At 39.1% G+C, this 24122-nt stretch overlaps 1 long non-coding RNA gene across 2 annotated transcripts in view; it reads right to left on the bottom strand.

Annotated features, from left to right (window-relative positions):
* The window catches only part of LOC127970631 (uncharacterized), a 350476-nt gene that overhangs the window by 66818 nt on the left and 259536 nt on the right, over positions 1-24122 (bottom strand). For both annotated transcript variants that reach the window (XR_008156642.1, XR_008156643.1), the window contains exons 8-9: positions 22524-22607; positions 9300-9418 (exon numbers count right to left, since the gene is read on the bottom strand). This is a non-coding gene — a long non-coding RNA (uncharacterized LOC127970631). The remainder of the gene's footprint in view (positions 1-9299; positions 9419-22523; positions 22608-24122) is intronic.

Genomic DNA, 24122 nt, shown 5'->3' with positions numbered 1-24122 from the left:
AGCATTGGTGACATTTCATCAAAAAGGCATGTATGTGACTTTTCTGCAGCCTCATACTTCTGTTGGACCACAATCATTTTACACAGTATTTATCATGCAGCCAGAGGCGATGTACAAACAGTAAAGGTAAAAAACAAAAGCAGCATGCAGCACAGACAGGTATTCTTGTAAGAGCAGTACGGTGTGGGCCATTCCACAAAACAGGCACGGAATGACCATAGGGAAGCCACAGCAGGTCTGTGTGGCGTGTGTGAAAGAGAAAGAGAGATGAAAGAAACAGGTTAAATGAAAATAAGAAGAAGAAAAAAAAAAAGGCAGCGCAAGCTTTTGCCGGGGGTACAAACATCCGGCTCGAAAGGAACCCTAAACCCCAGGATGGGTTTCGGAGGAAATGGGCAGAAAGGATATATAAAAAAATAAAACAAATGCACACACACACTGAAAATGTGGCTGAAACCCAAAGTGTAGACTGCAGCCAAAGCCGACTAACACCCAGCTCTCTACTGGCTAGGGATGAAGGGCCAGGCTGTCTCTACTGAAACCACTTACCACCATCAGTGTTCCTTTCTTCTAACCCCCATCTGGAGCGCTGCCCGAGCTGGAGTTTATTAGAAAGCACCATGTGCGTTACGGATGTTGAGGAATGCACTGGTCAAAATCATTTTTGAGGACTTACAAACCATGAACCTGCCCTGTACAATAATTACTGTGTGTGTGGGAGTGCTATGTGCATATGGACATGCCTTCCTTTGACTTTACTTATATGTGAAGGCACGCTCGCAGGCCTTTGGCCACTGCATGTGGATGCGGATCTTGGGATTTTCTCTACGGGCCCATTTAGAAGACCTCTAATGGAAGGCTCCAGGAGCAGCTGTGGTCATCTAGAGCATTAATTAAAACAAAAATCAGTTTAGCGTAGACCACGAGAGGAACGGAAGTTTGTTCTGTAGGTTAAATATAAATGCTTGAGGAGAAGATTTTTTGCTGAGTTCAAAGGAGCACAAACACGTTCTTGGCACGCTGGCTTCAAGTATGAGAAACACTAAATGAACTAAAACTAATGAAGCAACCGGTATATTGGCTGAATATTTTTTATTTATTCAGTCACATTCAATAATGCAGCTTATTTTCAGTGTATCAATGACCTTAATGGGATAGTTCACAAAAAAAGAAAAAAAAAAAGAAAAATATATTGTATAATTGAACACACACACAAAAAAAGCACCATAAATACAGCATAAAAGTGAGCCATATGACGTAACGCTCTATAACAGACCCTAATGTCATTATTTACTCTCCCTCTCTCTCCTGTAGTTGTCATTTCTGGATGAACTGTCCCTTTAAGACAAAGACAAAAACAATCTAGAATTCTGGTGTGCTTTCAACAGTGTTGTCTCGAACTGTCCAGTTTACGTAGTTGATTCATGTACCATGAACATGAAATATAGGCAACTGATTGACAAATTTTCACGATAGAACATTGTCAAATAAAAAGCCTTTCCATTAGGTTCTGCTCTTTAAGAGAGAACAAATGGCATGCTGGCAAAGCCTTCCTATATCTGCCTCTAAATGCTTCAGATAGTTTACCAGAATGAACTAATGCCCCCATCAAATAGATGTTTAATTGGTGTCTGGTCTACAGCCCATTTTACACCCCCCAACTCACTTTCACAAACACACACAGAGTGAGCTGTCACCTGATATCACAAATGATAATGTATCTTTTGCCCCATTGATGGTTTATAATATGAAACGAGAGGCCGAAGGTGAGCAAACAGGGCCACTGGTGAATAAATGAGATCATGGCTGAAATAACTAATTATGTGCATTTTATTTCCATGGCTTGTAACAGGTATAAACATAATAGCTCTTGTCAGGTGGGTTGCTGTGTTGACTAAAACCAGAACTCTGACCTAGCCTGACAAACAGCCCTCTAATCCATTAGAATGCATTATGGAAATTAATGTTGTTGTTTTTTAATGTAAACCCACATATGAGATTCCAAAATCGTTTTTGGTCACATCTAAAGCCGCTCTAGCACAGCCTCTTGAAGGAAAGACACAGACAGATATAGAAACAGAAAAAAGAAAGAGAGACAGATAGACAGAGAGAGAGAATCAGACAGGACAAAAGGCATAACACTTTCCCCTCTTTTCCGTTCTTGTTCCTTTCATGGGGGAAATCAGTCGCATTTGAGAAACATGAGGTACACCTTTTACTTTCCTTTCAGCACAAAATGATCCTGTGCTGCCTTTCAATAGTTGCAAGCTAATTTCATATTCAGCATTTGTGAAGGCAAGGGACGCTTTTCGGGATAGGGAAGTGCTTAATTTGCCTGTCTGAATTGGAGAGGCTGAATAGACATGACCAGGTCGGGGGGGAAATGCTAACCCTCAGCCCTGATCGCACAGAAGCTGTCAGAGAACAGGGTGCTGATGGAATAATCCACACTCTTTCCTCTGCTGTTTGTTCTCCTGGGCTGATGCTGTCCAGGGAGCAGCACACAAGAGGAAATGGGAGCGAAGAAGCCCTTGTACTGTAACTGACAGGAATTAATCAAGAGATGTGTTTAAAGGAATGTTTCAGGTTCTTAACAATGGCATTTGTGGCGTAATATTGGAGAAATTTCAGCTTTTGAAAAAAATAATAAAAAAAAAATACTGGTTGCAAGCACTTAAAATTAAAGTTAACAGGGTCAGACATAAACTGTTAATAAGTTTACAGCCAAAAGCAGGCAAATAAAATAGCCATAAATTCTATTCTATTCTATTCTATTCTATATTTAATAATAGGTAGTTTCAGTCCTTGAATTTGATAGAGGAGTTACACAAGTAATGAGGTAGCTGCAGTTACATCATTGCACCAGTAGGAGGTGACACTGAATCACTCACTCAACTAAACGATTCATTCAAAATGTTGATTCATTCAGCAACAAATCAAGTGACTGGCCCAACCCAAAATCATTTATGAGTAAGTATGTAGTATTTAGTATGAAAGTAATCTGCATCATTTCAAATCATTTCAAAATCGCACCAGAAGTAGCATGGTATCTGTGAACTTTTCACCTACTATTCTATTTATGAATATGAATTTGAAAATGACTCTTTTCGCATACTGATTTTCACCTACTCTATAGTAGGAAAGGATACGATTTTGGACGCAGCCACAGTAATACAGGGGTGAGTCATTGAATCATTCTTTGAATAGAACTGAATCAATTCATTGAAAACCGCTGATTCATTCAGTAAATAAACAATGCTAGAGTGTGCTGCTCGGAGAAGTACAATGAAAAAGCAGAACTGTTGTCATTGGCAGCAATATTATGTCTCAATATTATGACAATATTAAGTTACTAAATTACTTATTATTAAATTAATTATTATGAAAGCAAAATGGCATAAAATCGACATCCTGCAACAAACGTAACCGACTGAAATTGTATTGAACAAGAAACATTCTTTTAAGAAAGAGACAAAATAGAAAAAGAGTTGCTACAAACATCTAGCTGTGTTCATTTGTTACTGCTGTTAAGTGCAATCCAGAGTTGAAACAAAACAACCTCCAAACATTCAGAAAAGGTTTTGTGGAGTCCTTCTGCTTAAGTTATCCTTTTCAATCTGTTAACAGAAGGACATCGGATGATGAGAGTTCCTCCTTACCCCCCAGCACCCCCCCCCCCCCCCCCCCCCCCAAATGGCTCCCTCACTCAAAGCCACTCCAGAGGGACTAAGGGTCTCTGGCACTCAGTGCCTCGCCGTCCGCTCTGAGACCGCCCTGCCAAGAAAGAGAAGGGTCTCTCATTTTTCTGACACTCTTGTCCTTCAGCCTATTGATCGGTAGGGAGAGAACATCCCTACCATGGCCACTAATAGAAAGTGAAGTTCATCAGCCGCTGCCTGCTGATCCCCTCAACAGACATACAGATCTATAAAGGCCACCCAACTAACCTTTTTCTTTTTTACCTTCTCATGTCCCTTCTGTCTTCAACTTTTCTCACATTTTATATATTTATTTATTTATTTGCCCATTTTTTCAAAGGACTCTTGCCGTGATTTGTTTGCTCCTGTTTATTTTAGGACTAGTCCACTAAAAAGAGTAGTATGCCAGACTGTTGTTGCAATCCAAAGCTGTTTCAATAGTAAGGCAGGCTGTATTGCAAACAAAGCTGAGGTTGTAATAAAACTAACCCCTTATATGAAGAATCGTTTTTTAGTGCCTGTGATAATACAATGGATCGGAGGACAATCAGACAGGAATATTTATGTGTTTCTCTACACTTTCTTTCCCATAAAGAAGCTACTTTGAGATGCACAGCTATTATTCGCATTTTTCGCTCACATTATTCCAACTGCATGCAGGGAGCATCTACCAATGAGTGTGTGCAATGAGAGGAGGATTACATTCTAATTACAAAATAACACTGAACACCTCCATTGCGCTGAACCCTTTTATAATCCAGTACAAAAAGATGACCGTAACCTTGGGAGAAGAAAATAAGGAGAGAGAGCTTCTTAAATACACACATGTACACACACACACACATACACAAAGAGAGAGAACTAAACCCTGCTGTCTTTTTCTTGACTGAGCGAGGGAGCTTTATTTTGTTGGGGACATGCAGTCGTGGTTTGTTGTCAGTGCTGGGAGAAATGCACATTTCTCATTCAGGCAACTAAGGGGTGAATGAGCTGCCGTAGATACACACAGCCCTCAGGCCTCAGCGGTGTCGGTCCTCAGCACAGCTCCGCTGTAGCACAGTGATAAGCTAAGGAAATGGACTCTGAGAATGAAAGGTAAACCTGCACAATATTCATGTGTGTTTGGGGAAGTTTGTCCAGTGCAAAGCTGGGCAATTTTACATATTCATGCAGTACAAAAAATGATGGGCTAAAAATGACTGAATATTTGACCCCTACGTAAAATTTGAACAGAGTGAACAGAAAAATGAAAAGACATAGAACAGAAGGCAGAAGTCTTCACGTGCATTTTAAAGCTAAAATGGTGTATAACGTGACATAGAAATGAAAAAGCAAAAAATATTTTTTTTGAGGAGATTTGTATATATATATATATATATATATATATATATATATATATATATATATATATATATATATATAATCAATTGTATATCAAATATATTATATTGAAAACTATAGTTTATATTTCTCTGTCTAATAAATCAAACAGTTGGAAGAAACAAAGTGTCAAATTAATAGATTTTTTATAATATAGAGTTCATATTTTAGTTAGGAAAGATTGATGAACCTGATTATGAATGGATCAACATACTTTAGCCAGCATAGGTATTAACCTTATAGGCCACGTCAACAATTACGAGGAAATATGATGAATACAATTACAAGCTGAGCCTAGAATGAGAAACTTTAGAACTAAGTCATTTGTTCTTTCAACAATAAGATTTTCTTTAACCAGCACTTACACAGACAGCTTTGTCAGAAAAGGACAGAGTTTGAGTTACACTCCTTCAGTCAGAAGACACAAAGTTCTGGAGGAAGAGCACACACACACACACACAACACACACACACACACACACACACACACACACACACACACAAAGCTGTCTTTATATATATATATATATATATATATATATATATATATATATATATATATATATATATAAAAAGTTTCCCATTTAGATTATATTTCTTCATTTCACTATCATCTTTTAGTATAATCTTACACCAAATCTTCCTTAATGATTAAGGGTCAAATAAGGGTTAAAAAAGTCAGATTCAAATCCAACACATTAATCAGTCTATTGAGGCTTTTGTGTTTTTTTAAACCATCTAGGCAGCTACAAGGGCAATACGCGTTCATAAAACAACATTCAAATCACAAAACCCAAATGCAATTATTAAATCTTGCTTCCAGGCATGTTATTGTGCAATGTTTCAGTTAGAGCTGAATGAATGTTGAGTAATATTACACAAGTCTATTAGTCAGGATAAGACTGAAATCCACTCTGCCTTAAAACACCCTCTTATTCCTTTCAATTCGAGCCCACAAGTGCCATAAAGCCAGCCAGAATGCTCAACTTATCACGAATTATGACCACACATGAGCCATCACACCACACCCACTGCCATTCATAAATACTGAAAGAGCCAAGAGAACTGGAACCTATCAATAAACATGCATAAATTCCCACAGAATGTCTGATATTGTAAATATGACTATAGTAACTGTTTGTCCCCTTTGCAGGGCATCAAAACATAGGCAACACATTCATCTGACATTCTGATTGGAGCCAACTCAATTCAATTTTGTATGTTTATGTGAGTACGGTCAGAAAACGAGGTTTTGATGGCACTGTGATATGCTAGAGGTTCAGTCATACAGACAGATGGCCATACAAATCATCCGTAATAAGAAATACATGCTAACTATCTCATTTTACTGATACATTCCTATTCCTCAGGAGCACTGGGAATGTTTTAAAGCCACAATCCAAATGATACCCAAGAGAATAAAATGCTGGGCTGAGTTTGGGTTGAAATTTATCTTCATGCATAATCACTGGAAGATACATTTTCACTCAATATACATTTTCAGAGTAAGCTAGCAGACATTGCATAAAAGCAGGACTTACAGCATTAGCAACATGTTAGGAAGAAAGAAAGAAAGAAAGAAAGAAAGAAAGAAAGAAAGAAAGAAAGAAAGAAAGAAAGAAAGAACGAACGAAAGAAAGAAAGAAAGATTTGATTTGTTAAAAAAAAGTTTTGAACAGTTACTCTGTGAAGTCTGTCTCAAAAAAAAAAAAAAAAAAAAAAGAACATTCATGAACTTGGCTATCCAAAACAGCTAAATTTGTCAGCTCAATTAAAACTACACCAACTTTCTAAATCAAAGGAAATTACAATAATTATGACAACATTTCTCTGTCATTACTGCACCACATACCAGAGATCTGGATTCTGTTCAGACACAGCTCTCTTAACTGTCTGGGCGAAACCATCAGACATTTTTAGTAAACTCTATGGCAGCCCATTCCAGAGGGACAGTTCACATCACCAGTCTCTTCTCCAACTGCTTATATTCATTTTCTGTGATGGGTTTTATGTGTAGGATGAACCCGATAGCCTTAAAAAAAAAACATTCTTGAGAAGAAAAAAAAGGGCAAAAATTAAGTATTAATCATTTACTTACCCATGTGCAATTTTACACACACATATTTTTTTCTAAAGCGGAACACAAAAGTTAGATTTCTTAAGAATATCCTGGCCACTCTTTTCAATATATTATGAGTATATATAAAACTAAATGAATGTCTTTACTATCACTTTTAATGCATCCTTTCTGAATACAATCATTATTTTATTATCCATATGATTTGTACAATCTTGATATTCACAGTAGCTCTTCTTGCGGCATGACGCATGAAAGAAATACTGTGACAATGTTCATTTCCTAAACAGATGATTTGTTACTGAATCAGAAAATCAGTCTGAATGATTTGGTTATAAATCAGACTGATCCAGTTCACTAGTTTAACTCCCTTACTCAAACGCTGACTAAAGTATTTAATTTATTATAAGTATTTATTTTATTTTTTTGTACAGAAGAAAAAGTAATACAGCTTTGTATTATATATAGGTGAATAAATAATGGCACAATTATAATTTTTAGGGTTGAAGTCTTTAAGACGCTAGAAACAATACTTGCTGTGAAAACATCTTTGACTTTTTAACTGTTTAACCTTTGCTGTACATATTTTTATGCAAAGGCCCACCACACTTAATGAGTTCTGTTTGTACTGATCCCATGGCTGAATGGCAGAATTTTTCATTCGTCCAGACAGCAGCTCATCTCCGCCAGATCATTTGCATGGGTTGGCAGCTGCTCACCTCTGCAGGGCACTTGAGATGCTGTGCATGGCCTCCTCTACCTCCTTCAGCCCTTTTTTAACTTAAGACCAATGGCTCCTATTAAGGACTCAGGCAGGGCTACCGACAAGCCAGTCAATAACAATGTTAGGTTACTTCATTAATGGTCTAATGGCTGATGGACTGAGGGTTGGAAAAGGGCCAGCGAGACTGATTCTGGGTCACAGAGGATGGAATCGGCTTATCCAAAACCATCTAAGAGTGTGTTCAATGGCTGACGGTTACCTACATACACACTTTGAAGGAGTTTACAGAGGTCTAGGACACCAAGACACACATCCCCCCCTAAATCAATAGTGACATAGCCTGTTGTTTCCCATTGTTCTTCCTTCTCCAGTAGCTGTGCACAAGTATAAAAGAAGACTCTCAAGGTCTGTGCCGGTCTGTCAAAGGCACATGGCTCAGATTCACACAAAGGGCTCTTTTATTTCACCGGTGACCCCAGCAGAGAACTGCCCATCATCCTCTAGCCAAATTAGCATACAGCAATCCATTAGACAGGCCCTGACACACGCAGTGGAAATCCCCAATAGGCCTGATCATAGGCGGACAAGTTCATTATTCATAATGGGAGGACAGAAAGAGAAGGAGAATAGGAGAGAGAGTTTGAGGGAGGGGAGCATTGTCAGATGTAGACACTTAAATGGCAAAAAGAAAGAGATATATAAGACACATATACAGTAAGTGTCATTACCGGGTGGCATTTGTATCATATAGACCTACTGTATGTAAAAGTAACTTTAATATAGACATGTTTAGAAATAACACTTCAACAAAAATACTAATTCTACTTGCTTTCTAAAGTATATATATATAATAATTACAATTTAAAATGTCAAACACCGAAGATAATTTAAAAGTGGATATTTATAGAAATATAGACATTTAACTGTCTTTCTAAGAAATGGCATAATGCAAATTATTGACACATTATATAAACAGACTTATAAATGAAAACCTTATTTATAACCATCATTTCACTTATTAAATGCTTAAAAATGTATATTGCCTTAAAAGCACATAGTGTATATAAAAAAAACAGAGAGGAGTGATCTTATTACAAAGAAGTGATTTAATATATATACATATTGTTTCTCTCTTTCTCTCTCTATACTGTAGGTTTTTTATTTCTGTGTGTAAAACTATATTATTTGTGCTACAGGATGTGGAGGAGGCTATATAAAAAGGTGGGAGTTTATGAATGTAGTTTATAAATTAATTTATGATAAAAAGAGTGTTTTTTATATCTGCATGTTAAATGTCCCTTTCCACTGCCGATGACAACAGCTAATATCATAAGTGGCTGTGAACAAATACACATACATTAAGAAGCCATATATGGAGAGTGAAGTTCTGCTGACATGTGTAATGTTAAATGCCAACGTACCATTTAAAATGAAAGGGCAGCAGCATTTCCAGTCTTTGTGGTGCGCCATTCAGACTCATTTAGAAATAAAATGGTCCTTTAGTGTTCTGTACCTGCCAAGAGTCGGACTGGTTAAAGACCTGCAGAAGAACAATAGAACAGAGGAGGATATGACATTACCATTTTCCCTTCTCAACATAAGAATAATAATACACTTTTCTCAGTTGTTTTATTATCAGTCTGTTTATGAATTTATTTTAATATCTTGTGGTTTCAAACTTTCTATGCTGTATACTGGCAAAAAGGGCTAAATCAAGTTTGACTCAAGGGAAAGGCCATGCTGACCTCCATTGCTGCCCTGACAGGCAAGTACTACATCTTTTCCTGCAGAGAAATGCCATCTCTGAAAGGCCTCCATTTGATTAATATTTATAATGGAAGTCTGACTCTTTTTTTTCTCTTCTCCACAGGCTGTTTTATTGTCAGATGGTCACCTCTCTAATTTGGGGGTTGAAAATGATGGTCTTGGTTGTGGCACTCTGCCAGCACAGGCAGTTGCTCTGATGTCTCTGAAGTCCTCAGTAAGTCTCCCTCTCTCTCTCTCTCCATCCCTCTTTTCATATCAGGCCTGTGCTGCTCACTACTTGGCAAACCTCTAATCCTCATATTATAAGACACCTGGACAGTCTTACACTGTCTGTCTGCCCAGAACTCTGCAGATTGGCCGCGCTATTTCACACCTTTTCTCTTGCCTGATGTTCAGGCAGCTTCTCTGATATGAATAGCAGTTTCAATGTGGAAATCGTTGGCCCAGCCGGGACCAAATCCACTGTTATCTCTCTCTGAGCCAGGACTGCTTGGGAGGGTGTGGGATAGATTTCATGTAAGTGTAAAAATGAGCACAGAGGAGGTGAGTTGAACTGGCAGAAGTTTGCAAGAACACCTCCACTGCCCCATTTACACTTGTCACAGGTAATCAAATATTGAGTGGCCAGCACTAAAAACAAGTGTAAATGGGGTGCAAAATATTTTGTGATTCGATCATGTAATTCACATTCGGAGCAGTGTTGTTATTAAAGTAAGTTGTTATTAACAACTAACAGTTGGAGTACTAGATAACTAAAGCTCAGAAATGACAACAGCACAACAAAAATATAAAAATCCAAACCAAAATTAAATCAGAAAATATAAAAATAAAAGCTAATTTAAAAACATTTTAATTCATTTAAATTATATTCATTAAATGTGATTTGAAAAATTGACTTTGTTATTGTCCTCTTGCATTATTGACACACTAATGCAGTAAAGCTGCTTTGACAATTTGCCTTATTTAAAGCACTATAAATAAAGGTGGCTTGACTTGATGTCTAAGGTACTGTCTAAGTAGAAAAAAAAAAAAAAATACAATGGTTTTCTTTGGGGGGGGGGGGGGGGGGGGGGGGGTTAGGGTTAGGGGGGCATTATCAACACTAATTAACACACTGACATAGATAGTAATGTCTGTAGCTGACATATTCAAAATAATCTAGATCTTCTCCAACCACTTGTGACTGGATACCAAGATGATTGTTATACCAGTTGTGAAGAAGAGCCCATGTTTTGCTCTTTCGGCGAGAGCTGGTGGTCGATGTTCGAGGTTTCACACCACTTGACACACATGCAAGTCTCAGCTCGATCCCCTTCCCCTCGCGCCTCCAATGGTAACATTCAAAACCTCACAGGTTGTAATAGCAAGGCTTTTGCTTTCTTCTCTCTTTACTGTCATTGGTATATTCAGCCTCAGAAAAGCGTCTCGACCCACTTCAAATAGCCGTTGTGTTCAATTTCCACCTCTCCAAAACAAACCAGAGGCGGCTTTTCAAGCCATATGTCAGCAGTATGAGAGGACGGCTTTTATGTGGTGAAAGCAGTTTAATATTTTGTGAAGGCTTACTGCTGCTACAGACCAGCTGAATGACAGTCTGACAATACACTCCCATCCATTCTGCTTCTCAGATCAAGCGCTCGCAGCAGCAACCCTGAGACACATTCACTCGCTCGCCCGCCTGCTCTCGGCGGGGTGAGAGGGCGACGTGGCCACCCTGACAGAGGGAGCGAGAATGAAAGTGCAAGACGGAGAAGAAGTGAGATGTAGAGGTAATGCAGAGGTTTTCGGTGACCTTGGCTATGGAGGATGAGGAGTGATGAGTGTGTTGATATTGCGTATTCCAGATCCATTACTCACAGATCCTCTGCTGCAGGAGGTTTATGCCTTTGTCTCTGCGCCACACACAAACACGGACGTTGTGGGTGCAGCGGGCAATGCCCTCCTTTGGCACCACACGTGCAGAGAGCCCGTTCTCCTCGGCTCGCCACATCTACGCCGAGTTTTCACACTGTTTCTCTTCTCATCTTTATTCCTATTTAAGTCAAAGACAGAAATTCAATGCACAGGGCACGGCGTGGAGCTAAGCTTCACTGGTTTTTTTCCGTGCAGAAAATGAGATCTAATAATGATTTGCTCACCGTGGACGCTATCAGCACATAAAATCATCCAGGTTAATCAAATGGTTGTTGTGAAAGCCGTTTCTTTCTCTGCAGCGCTAACCCTTGCCGGCACAAGCTGAAAAGATCATTGATTTTTAATCTGCAATGAAAACCTCTTGTCACCCTTGGTTGTTTCTGAAATAATGCTGTTTTCAGTAGTTATACTTTTTCAGGCTCTTCTGGGATGGGCCTGTGGAAATTCTGACGAGCTTTTGGGACCGCGAGTCTAAATGTTATGAACTTTGCCTTTTGACCACGCTGCCGAACATCACATGAACGAAAGTAAACTCACTTTGTAATTCTGGTGACCTTAGACCTTGCAACCTACATAGTGTGCATAATAACAAACAATCAAAAATAAATGCAAAGTACAAGTAATGATATTTTATATGCCTCTGGCTTATATTGATTGCATGGTACTTGAACGGAATTATTCTACCCCATCTTTCAAGGTTCTGTGATTCCCCTTCAATTCAAATACATAATCTTTAAACTGCATTTAAAGAAACATTTTCCATATTTAAAAAGCCAGTTCAACAACAATGACAGGCTGTCATTAGCATGACCTTGTAATGTCATTGCAACGGAAAGACAAGAAAACAAGTTTTGAATAAGCCCTTGAATTAAGAATTGCCTGATGAATACGACTCAGCAAACAAAATTATTTACGCTATGGAAGAAAACAACTTTAACTCAAACAAGGTTTGCATCAAAGCTGTAATGCAGATGAACTCAACAAACAACACAAGGACATCTTCTAATATGAATAATGCGGGCCAAAGAAAAAGCAAAGTGTTCTGACACTGGTTTTCTGGAGCGAGTTAAAAGAAAGAAGTGAAAGAAGAACGCGGAGAAGACGTGCTGGGTCTGGGCGGTGTTCGGCTAAGGCGAGATGATGAAGCATGCTGAGTAGGACAAATGAGACACGGAGAGAAAGGCACAAAGTCTTGAGGAGAGAAGTCTGTCGGTCGAGAGTCTTTCATTTCTAAAGTACTGGAGACTGTTATCTGCTTAACAGCTGGATTTTCTCTGAGAATGCAATGGATAAAAATACAATAGTAAATAAGAAACAAAATCTACAAATGCAAAAACAGAAGAAATATGCTACATGAAATACAATATAGGCAACTGCGGTCCGGGGTGCGAGGGGCAGCGGCTTATTCTAGCGGTCGCATCCTTCTCGTTGGCCGCGGCGCTTACAGGGGACAGACGGCCTGACATCCTGGCCTGATGGCCGTGTAAGTGGGTGCGGTTCTTGTCCGAACCTCGGGCCCGGCAGCTCACATCTCTGGTGGCATATTGAAAGCAACAATAGATATATTACCTCAGATCTTGAAAATAAATTATGCTAAAGCGAACAAAATGTGAACTCACTGCGAACCAGCATCCATAACAAAGATGGTATCACTCAACTCAAAACTTTTCAGTCCATTCACATCTGAATCATCTCTTTTCAGTGTCCACGCTTCTTTACACTCGCCATGTTTTTGCTATCACATCGTATATTTACACTGGATGCAACAAATCAATGCAAATCATTTGAACTTTGTGTCAGCGCATCATAAATATAAGGATTCAGCAGGGTTTTTTTCGCACGTCGCTGCAGACAGCATCACTGATTATAAGTTCTGTCGTATTTTGCTTGCGTCCAGTATAAACACAATGTAAATTAATGTTTTAGCGATATCTGATGCTGCGTTTGAATTTTCATTACTTTATTTGAAATTAGCGCCGTCATTTTTCTCTCATTGCCCGAATGTGGCCCGCGGGCCGCCTATTGAGTAACCCTGTCCTAAAGCAAAGGATGTGAGGGGGTATGGTATTTTGGCAAATTAAATTTGGCAAAAAATGGCAAATTAAAAAAAGTAACATGAGGTACAGCCTCTCTATGACTGGCCGATTACCCTGACAATATGATGATGCCTGACCTATGGAGGACCAATATTTATTTACTTTATGTATTACTTTACAATACTTTATGTATTTATTTGACATTTATTTTTATTCTTTTTAACTTTTATTTACTTATACTTTCATTTTTATGTAATTTATTTATTTATTTATTTTTAAATGTATTTATTCATGCATTTATTTATTTATTATATGTATTTCCATACATATAATATATTCCCACATGTATTTATTTTAGATTTATTTATTCATTTATTTCTTTTTACTTTTCCGTGTGCAACATGGAAATGAGGGAGGCGGTCCTTGTGGATCGCTGGTGAAACATTGGTTGAGAGCTCAAGCAGAAGCATCCGATTTCCGAGTGTGTTGAGCCCATGTTTTAGTCTTGTTGTGCCAGATCAACTGGAGAGATCCAATATAATTTCACAGATTCACATTATTATTTCTAATTATTTTATAGCAACTGGATTCAGTTCCTTATTCTCATAGCTACATCATTAAGCCCAGAACCAACAACATCGTCGATGAGTTTGTATGACATCTCTAGACACTCGGTGGAGTAATCACAGAGAAAAGACTCCCAAAAACATCTTCTAAGGTTCACTATGCTTTTTGGAAATGCGATCCACTGGCATAAAGTTGGTTTTGCGCTAGACGCTCAATATTCGCAAGTTTGGAGACCATCACTAAGGTTAAATACGACGTTGGTATATGTGTTCGATTTTTTTAAAGGTCCCGTTTTTCATGCTTTTTTGAAGCTTTGATTGTGTTTACAGTGTGCAATATAACATGTGTTCATGTTTCGCGTGTGAAAAAACAGTATTTTTCACACAATTCACCTATCTGTATACCGCTGTTTTCACTGTCATAAAAATGGGCTGATGACTTCCTTGTTCTATGAAGTCCCTCCTTCAGAAATACGTGACGAGTTCTGATTGTGCCAGTGGTTCCTGTGTTGTGATTCGACACCAGCTTAGAGCGCACTGCCCTCCTGTAAATGCGATTGGGCTTGTTTTGAGAACCAAGTGGGCAGGAGCATGTGCGGGAGATGTACTTATAATCACAGGAGCATTTTTACTGACGAGATGCGCATGAAAATTGCATTCAATTTTTTTTGCACAGCCCTAACATCTAGTTAACATAGATAAACAGCATTGCCCTTTGTGTAATAAGTTACAGAAACTGTTAAAATGCACCAATTTAAATAATAAAATACACTTACCGGTTGTGGTTCATAAACAACGCCTTCTCCAGACAAAGAGGGAACTGCTCCATCTTTCAAGAAAAATCTTTGTGCGAAACCGTCATTAAACTGATTGAGATTGAGAAAGCTGTCCTTAGCATGTGCTGCACATAGTTTTACATGTGGATTATAATTTTCGGGAACCGAGTTAAACATAAATTGTAACCAATAATCTCCAAGAACAGTGTCCCTGGGGAGCCCAAACAAAGGTGATTGTTGATGTTGATGAAAATAACAGCGTTTCAATGACATGGCGACAAACACAAACGCAACTCTTCCTCTTTTCCGTCGGAGCGCAACAAGACCACGCCCCCCCCCCCCGTTTGTGTATTCCTGTGGGTGGAGGTTAGTCAAAAACTGTTTTAGTGATGTCATTACTGCAGTCCAAATGGGTAGTTTTTGTATATCTCACTTGGCATTGAACTTTGAGCTTTAGAATTTTACAGATATTATTTATACTCTAACAACAACATTACACACTACCTAAAGTTTAAAACATGGGATCACGAAGAACGGGACCTTTACATTTATAAAATAAACTCAAATCATATGTAATTATTACTGAATATACCTCACTCGTAAAATAACACTTTACAGTTGGTTTTGTGACTGTTAGCTATTCTCTTAAAATGTTATTAGACCAAGAAACATGCATACTAATATATTTAACTTTAGAGATGGTCCCTGAATTTGCAAATGCCGAGCCTCTAACATCAAGCCAACTTTATGCCAGTGGGTCACGTTTCCAAAAAGCATTGTGAGACCGTAGACCTTAGGTATAACTGGTTTACGATAAACTTGTGCTCACAATGTTTTTGGAAGTGAAGATCTTCTCTGTAATTACAAAATAAACACACGCTGTAAAAACCTCCACCGAGTGTGTCTAGAGGCGTCATCAACTTAGACTATTGACGATGTCGATGGTTCCAGGCTTAATGATGTAAGTAACTGAATTCAGTCGCTATTAAAAAATTCTACATAATAAATGGGAATCTGATCTAGATAGAGAGAGAGAGAGAGAGAGAGAGAGAGAGAGAGAGAGAGAGAGAGAGAGAGAGAGAGATAAAGCAAAGAACAACAATAAGCCTCCCCAAAAGCCTTTAAAAACACTGTCATATAGAAATCACACTGAATATGGAATTTAAAAATGTACAAATTACCCAACTGAAATTTCCCAAATCTACAGAACAGAATTTGCTTTGTCATTACCATCACACGGCACTGCTGCTTACCATACAGGACACAACATGAAAGAAAAGTTAGGCAAAGTGTCACTTTGTTGCACTTTAGACGACATTGTTCAATTCTGTAGAACAGTCACGGACGCATGAACATGGCTCTCATGCTGAGGTTTCATAATGGACACACAAAAGAGGAAACCCTGTAGAGAAACGCCTATACCAGAACTCCACTCCCCCTCTTAGAGATAGAGGGAATGGGATGAGGAGAAAAAATGAGAGTGTTTATTCTCAGCGGTGCTTTGCTAATGAAAGAGCACATTCTTGTTTTCTCACTGTGTCATTGCGGAACTCAGGGGTTGTGGTGTTGTCATGCTCTCTCTTTTTCCACGTCTGTTTGGCGACCCACGATGAAGCATCGCCCGACTTGGTGACAAGGACTGAAGATAAAGCCTCCATAAATGTTCAGTAAATCATCTCCTGACCTTTCCTGGCATCGCACACATCGACACCTGAAATGTTAAAGACAAAAGGAAGATTGAAACTTCCAGTAGCGTGATGAAGTACAGTTTCCAGCCTCCCTCCTCCTCCTCCTCTCTTGTAATCTTTCTTCCTCTCTGTCCAACTATGTCGTCTTTTCTTCCTGTCCCCGTACCTGCCTGGCTGTGTGAACGCGTAGGGTGGCGGACATTTTGCATATGCGATCCGTCATAGGGGCAGGATTAATGTTGTTTGCTGGCTCCCAAACACAGTTGGTGTGCACTGTGGGCGACAGGAAACTTGGCCAAGTCTGGCTGCCGCACGGCTGGGTGGAAAATTAACCCTTGGTGCCGGGAGGCTGGAGGCCGTAGCTCAGGTGTCCTTACATATGTTTGCAGTGTCAGGACAAGCCCAGCTCCGGGGCCCCCTGCAGGGAAGAGCACTACCAGTGAGCCCGGCGTCAGAGGCCCGGAAGGGGGAGAAGGGGGATAGGGATGCGCCTTGGCACAGAGCGGAGCCAATATGCTTAGCTTTTTAAGGCCTCTCTATCTGCAGATAGTGGAGCCGCTGATAGTTAATCATCACATATATGTATTAAACAGATTTATTGGGATGTTTTTTATGTCCTTTTGGAAAAGAAGACGGGAGAGACAAGGAGATCCAGTCCCTGCTGGGACACAGGTGTCTTCGTATCTCATGCTATGCTCGCGCAGAAGATCGCACAGTGGGACCATCACGCCGAATTGCTTATTCCATAATTATGGCCCAGCTTCTCATAAGAACACACAGAACCAGAAACACCCTCATGGATAGCTTTCTCTGCAAATAACATATTACTCATCTGAGAAATTGCAAATACCTGGTTAGGGTTTTGATGTGCTATGAAATTATTATTAAATATATTTATTTTGCCATAAATAGACTTGCAGTTTGGATATGCCAGAAATTATAGATAAAGAAAGAATGTGTAACTTGAGGTGCCGAGTGAGCAATATCCAACAGCCGTCGTCATGGCATTGACCTTTACTTTGGCCCACGGTGACCCGTGGTTCTGCATTTAAACTTTTAAATTGTAAACTTGAACCTTGGCATTTCCGAGTCTCTGTGCAAGGGTGTTATCTTCGGGAGGAGTGACAGTTCGCAAAACGTAACCAGAAGTGAGCTTCTGTCAGCCTTCTTCAACAAAGCTGGAAAAGAGACAAAGGACATCTATGACTGGATGTCTTTCATAATCACAGTTTCCTAAAACTAGGCTCTATCTTAAACAGAAAAGCTGTGATGCTCTGTCAAAGCGGTGTTACTTTGGGTCAAGTATGTGGCAGATGAGAGAGGAGCTGAATGTTCTCTTGCTCGTGACTGCTTAGTTTGACTTCTTCCTGTGCTCTGATCCAAACTCCACCAATCAGTGGATCTGTGTCGCCCTGCTCCGGAGAACCACGCAAAGGACAGAAATAAAGAAATAAGAGAGAATCACCCTGAGGCTACATTCAACACCTACAGTATTTTCCCCATCATTTCCAGTTGAGATTTGAAGTTGCTGCTACCTCTAAAAGAAATACACCTATGAAGAGAAACAAAAGAAACTGAGAGAGACAGAAAGATAGAGAAGTAATAAAAACAGGGCCGTTCTTTCATACAGGTGCTATATATAGTACCAAAATTATTGGGTCAGTAAGATTTTTCTTTTTATTGAAAGAGATTTAAACTTCTGTTTAGCGATTGATTCAACTGATCAAAAGTGAGAGTAAAAGCATATATAGCATTACAAAACATCTCTATTGCAACTAAATGCTGTTTATTTTAATTTCCTATTCATCTATCTATCTGTGTGTGTGTGTGTGTGTGTGTGTGTGACTGAATCAACCTAACTACATCAGGTTACTTATTTTTTTTTCAGGGTCAGATATAGCAGAAATAGCTTATTACTCGATTATTTCTAGTGCTTTCTCTTAAAAAGAAGAAAACCACTCATCATGTTGCAGAGGTTCTAAAGATGTTATTACGTTATGGCCATTCTTTCACTGATCTGGCCTGAGGCCCCACAAACCCACAGGCTGGCCCTGAGTGAGAAAGAGAAAAATAAATGAAAATAAGAAGGAAAATAGTAACTGAAAGAGAAAGCAATAGTCCGTGAGCAAGATGCTGACCCCAGAGACAGTGCTGGAGATAGTCGTCCCAGCTAGTGAGATAAAAGCTACATTACATGAAATTAATGGAGGCTGTGTGAGGTGTACATGAATCACTGTTTCAACACTATGAAACAAGTGCAAAGGCATGAAGAAATCTAACTGCAGCTTCAAAGGTCTGCCATTTAGTCAGTCAGAACAGGCCTGACAGAGGGAAGAGGGGGTTTTGATGAGCAGTTGAGCGAAAGAGTGTGAAAGAGTGCAAATGAAGGAATGAGATGGATAATACCAGACAAGGACTATGAGAAAGTCACAGCCTGGGAGAGGAAAAAAAAGAATCGAATCGAATGAAAGGGGGCAGATGAGCATTTGCACAGCTTGCGTCTCTTCTCTGAGGTGATATCAAACACTGTTTAATGAAAGTTAAATAGTTTCTGTGGAGTGCACAGGCTGGAACAGATGAGATCAGGGTGCGGAAGCTGTCAGTGCCACTGAAGCGGGTGCACACCGTCACCCTGCCTGAAAAAAAGAAGTGTATGCAGATACAAACCACCCACCGTATGCACCATGTTGACTCATAAAAGGATGGGGAGTTTTTTCCTTATTTTCTCATGCCTTTTTTCTGCACTTGGCATGGACTTTTTGCAAATACATCTTTGTAATTTGAAACTGACGAGAGGAGATTTATGACAGAATAAGTGGCCTTTTCTTCCGGAATTTATAACGTAGTGGAAGAAGTGCATATACGGTTAGAAAGAAGGAGTCAGGAGGATGCTGTTATGGGTGTATGAATATGTGTGGGTTTAAAAAAAATCACAAAAATCACTGAATTGTCTCTGCACCTCTTTGACATGAGAGGATTCTGTTCCCTTCCATCACTTCCTTTGCAGACAGACACACAGAGATCGCTAAAACCTTCCCTCCCACTTTCCGTTCCTGACTTTTCTCTCTTTTACCGTCTAGATGCTTTAAAGAAACATAATTCACTTTCTGTTCGTTACATCTGCCTGTTCCAACATATTTTCCTAACAGACCTGACATGACAAAGCATAAGCAAAAGGTGTAAACTCTAAATTAAAGTTTGGAATCAGTCATGGCTGCGACAAATGACAGGATGTTTTAGAAGATGCTTGTAAAGGCTGTAACTACACTCCATATGAAAGTGTGAAAAAAGTTGTGACATTTGCCAAGAATGGTAACCCATACTCTGAATTGGTGCTCTGCATTCAATCCATCCAAGTGCATACACACAGCAGTGAGACGTGAATACACACCCGGAGTTGTGGGCAGCTATATATTTAGCGCCCAGGGAGCAACTGGAGGTTCAGTGCCTTCAGGGCACTTCAGTCATGGGTATTGAGGGTGGAAGAGAGCACTGTTGATTCACCCCCCGCCATCCTACAACTCCTGCCAGCACCGAGACTCAAACCAGCGATTTACAGGTAACTAGTTCAAGTCTCTAACCATTAGACCACAGGTGCTTCTTTCATATATAGTTCTAAATAGAATATTTATCCATTAAAGGGATAGTTCCCCCGAAAATTAAAAATGTATGTTTATCTGCTTACCCCCAGGGCATTCAAGATGTAGGTGACTTTGCTTCTTCAGTAGAACATAAACTGGGATTTTTTAGTCAAACCGTTGAAGCCTATCACTCTTATAATGTAAGTGGATGGGAATCATGGCTAAAACATAACCGCCACCTATCTCTCAAATGGATACTCCTAACTGAGATTGTAGATAGATTGTCAATAGTCCATTTGAAAGACAGGTGGCGGTAATGCACTTATAAGTCTGCGATATGCCAAGAAGAGGAAGAAAAAGACGCCTCACGCGTCTGCTTGAGAACGCACATAGGAGGACGCACTCAGGAGAGTTTTAACAGTTTGGATATTGCGTGAATCAGAGGTAAAAAAAAAATATATATATATATATATATATATATATATATATATATATATATATATATATATATATATATATAAACTGTTCAGTTTCTTGCACAGTACGATTTTTGTTGTTGTTTATTGTATGTTTTACTCGCAGTGTTTGGAATAACGGCGTTTAAAAGAACGGCGTTAGGTAACGACGTTATTTTTTCAGTAACACGGTAATCTAACTAATTACTTTTCCCGTCGTTACAACGCCGTTAACGTTACTGACCGTTAAATGCGGTGCATTACTATGCATTGATTTAATAAACTATGCAATCCGAACCGACCCCTGGCTCACACAGCGAGTGAGCAGGTGGGTTAATGACGAGATAAGCGGTTGTGATTGGCTAAGGCAGAGTCATGTGTTTCAAAGTAGCCAATCAGAGCCAGTGTTTTTACACACATGCCGGCACACGCGGCTGCGCCAGCGGCACAAACACACACACACACACACACGCAACAGCTACACAGAGATTCGCAGCAGAGATGGCGAGTCAGGAGCAAGTTGGCATTTTCAAGGTGAAGATATAAGCATTACTTCAAATTCATTGTGGTCAAAGGCAAGAACATGCATGTAATGTGTACATGTAATGTGTGAAACGCATCTACAAAGCTAGTGGCCAAAAACACTTTTCTTACAAAGATAATACTTGAAGGGCAGGATAAAACTCTTGCTGTCTGTTGACGTGCAATAAATATTGAAAGTTATGTACCTGTCTGTTCTACTCATTTCAACCTACTTGTGAAAACTGCAAAAAAAAAAAAAAGAAAAAAAAAGAAAAAAAAAAAGTACAAATTCTCTGACATGTAGCAACTTTTTTTTTTTTTTTTTTACAGTAATGCAAATAGTTACTTTCCCTGGTAACGAGTTACTTTTATTCTAGAGTAATTCAGTTACTAACTCAGTTACTTTTTGGAACAAGTAGTGAGTAACTATAACTAATTACTTTTTTAAAGTAACGTTCCCAACACTGCTTACTAGTGATTCCCATCCACTTACATTATAAGAGTGATAGACTGCAACCATTTGGTTTAAAAATCCACTGAAGAAACAAAGTCACCTACATCTTGGATGACCTGGAGGTAAGCTGATCACATCACATTTGCATTTTCTGGGTGAACTGTCCCTTTAAGAGATTGTTAAATTTGCTTTATAATAAAATAAATGTCATCATACATACGTTTGGAGTGGGTAAGATATTTTCAAGTTGATAAAAGAAGACTTGTGTTCACTAAGGCTGCATTTAATTGATCAAATCTACAGTACTGAAACATTGTAAAACATTATTATAATAACTTTTATATGTTAATATATTTCAAATGTAAATTATTTCTGTGATGGCAAAGCTGAATTTTGAATATGCATATTTGCTGCTCAGGGAACACATTTCTTGTTTATTTTGTGGAAACTGTGAAAGATGGATTCTTTGATGAACAGAAATTCCAAAAGGACAGCATTTATTTGAAAACAACATTGTTTGGTAACAATTAATGTCCTTACAAACACACTTTTGATCAACTGAACTTTTTTTAAATAAAAAAACAAACAAAAAACAACAGTAGTGAATTGCTAGTATCTCATTCATTTATAACAAATGTTTTTAACAAGAATGCCCTAACCAGCCATGTCACATTTTGTTGGTCATTTGCTTTCGGTTATATCAGCCTGGGTAGCACTGGCCTCTACGAAATCTCATTGGTCCAAATACTTGTTCCATATAAATGTGAATTACATATTAAAACATTCAGTGTTAGCTGTATATTCTAATTAAACCAGCATAACCAAAAGCAACCAACACATATATTGCTTTTGAACACATTTTTTAAAGTTACCCTAAAAGACTTACCTTCATGTCAAGATGGCAGCTTTTCAAATCAGAACATACTTTTTCAGGTATTAGAAACCTCATTGGTGTGGACAGACAGAACATCTGGTCAAAGAGAACAGTAAACAGCCTTTAGACATTAATTAGATCAATGACAAAACATAAAACAAACTGCTGGGTAAAAGTACAGTGAACTTTGGCGAATAAGAGGAGGACAGAGAAGACTAGATGAGAGAGGCAGTAAGGTGAGTTGAAACAGTGGTCTCTGGTCAGTCACGTGTTGGTGCGGGACAGGAAGAGTGAGTCACAGTGCGATGTGGCACCTGGGTGCACTAATTAATGCACAGTTCCAGTGGCTGAACATTTAACCTCCTCTTGCATGTATCACCCAGTGGCTCCTCTCACTTCCACAACAATAAACACAAACAAACCATTAGAGATGGTCAGTGGTTCTGGCATTCACCATACACAGTTTCTTTAGAACAAGAGACCTCAGCACGAAATGATCCCAACACACATACCATAACTCCAGCAGGAATTTATCACAGGTGGGTCGCAGATGCTTAAAAAATATCTGTATTATATAGCAAGATGATTGAATTAAATGTTGGCTTCAAATACAATCAGGGTATTGCAGTAAACAGGACTTTGGTGTTTGTGGGACAACCCGGGTGACCAGGAAGGCCGGTTACACAAGTGCTTCTTCTGTCACCCTAAAGCGCTCTATCAGCTAGGTCAAAGGTCAACTAAACGGCATGACAGAAAAAGAGAAAACAGCACTGATATGTTCTCATTTTGAAAAGAGGCTCAGAGATGCAGAGGTCGCCCCAGGGCGAGACTGTTGCTTTCTGATCTGCCTTGTGACTGCTGCTGAGGCCTTTCACATGATTCAACCCCAGCCTAACCTTGTCATCATTAGGGTCAGGGTTATTTATCTGTTCATTTTTCCAATACAGAAACAGCCAGGCATCACAGAGAGGTCATGTGTGGTCATAGACCCTGTAAGGAAATTATGAAACATGGAGAGAATGCGCTTTTGATCCAGGATCATTCTTTCAGACTAATGGACCTCTAAATTGCTGTAGTGTGTAAAATGATGCTTTTTAACATAATTTAACAGTGTAAATTATTTTTCGAGAACGAGTCAATCTTTTGTTCATTATCTGGCTCAGCTCGGTGTTCATCTTCAGTTCTCTCTTCACAGCAGTTCAGTCAGTGTACTGTTTGAGTACATGAATTACTCCGGGATATGGGTTTGTTTGAACTCCGAGGAAGTGACAGCCACATTAAAAAAGTTAACAGCTTAAGTCATTTGAGGATTAATGCTTATTGGAGACGAGAACCGTTTCAAACAATTCAGTTCGATTTGGTGAACTGGTTCAAGAAGATCCGGTTGTTCGCGAACCAGATATTACTACACTGCAGTGAATGCGTTCACAACAGACCCGGAAGACAATGCTGAATAAAGTCGTAGTTTTTGCCATTTTCGGACCAAAATTTATTTTCGATGCTTCAAAAAATTCTAACTGACCCTCTGATGTCACATGGACTACTTTGATGATGTTTTTCTTACCTTTCTGGACATGGACAGTATACCGTACACACAGCTTCAATGGAGGG

This window comes from Carassius gibelio, chromosome B13 (assembly GCF_023724105.1).
Source record: "Carassius gibelio isolate Cgi1373 ecotype wild population from Czech Republic chromosome B13, carGib1.2-hapl.c, whole genome shotgun sequence".
NCBI classification, from domain to species: domain Eukaryota; kingdom Metazoa; phylum Chordata; class Actinopteri; order Cypriniformes; family Cyprinidae; genus Carassius; species Carassius gibelio.
Note: the sequence above shows the minus strand (reverse complement) of the source record. Positions and strands in the feature narration are given on the sequence as shown.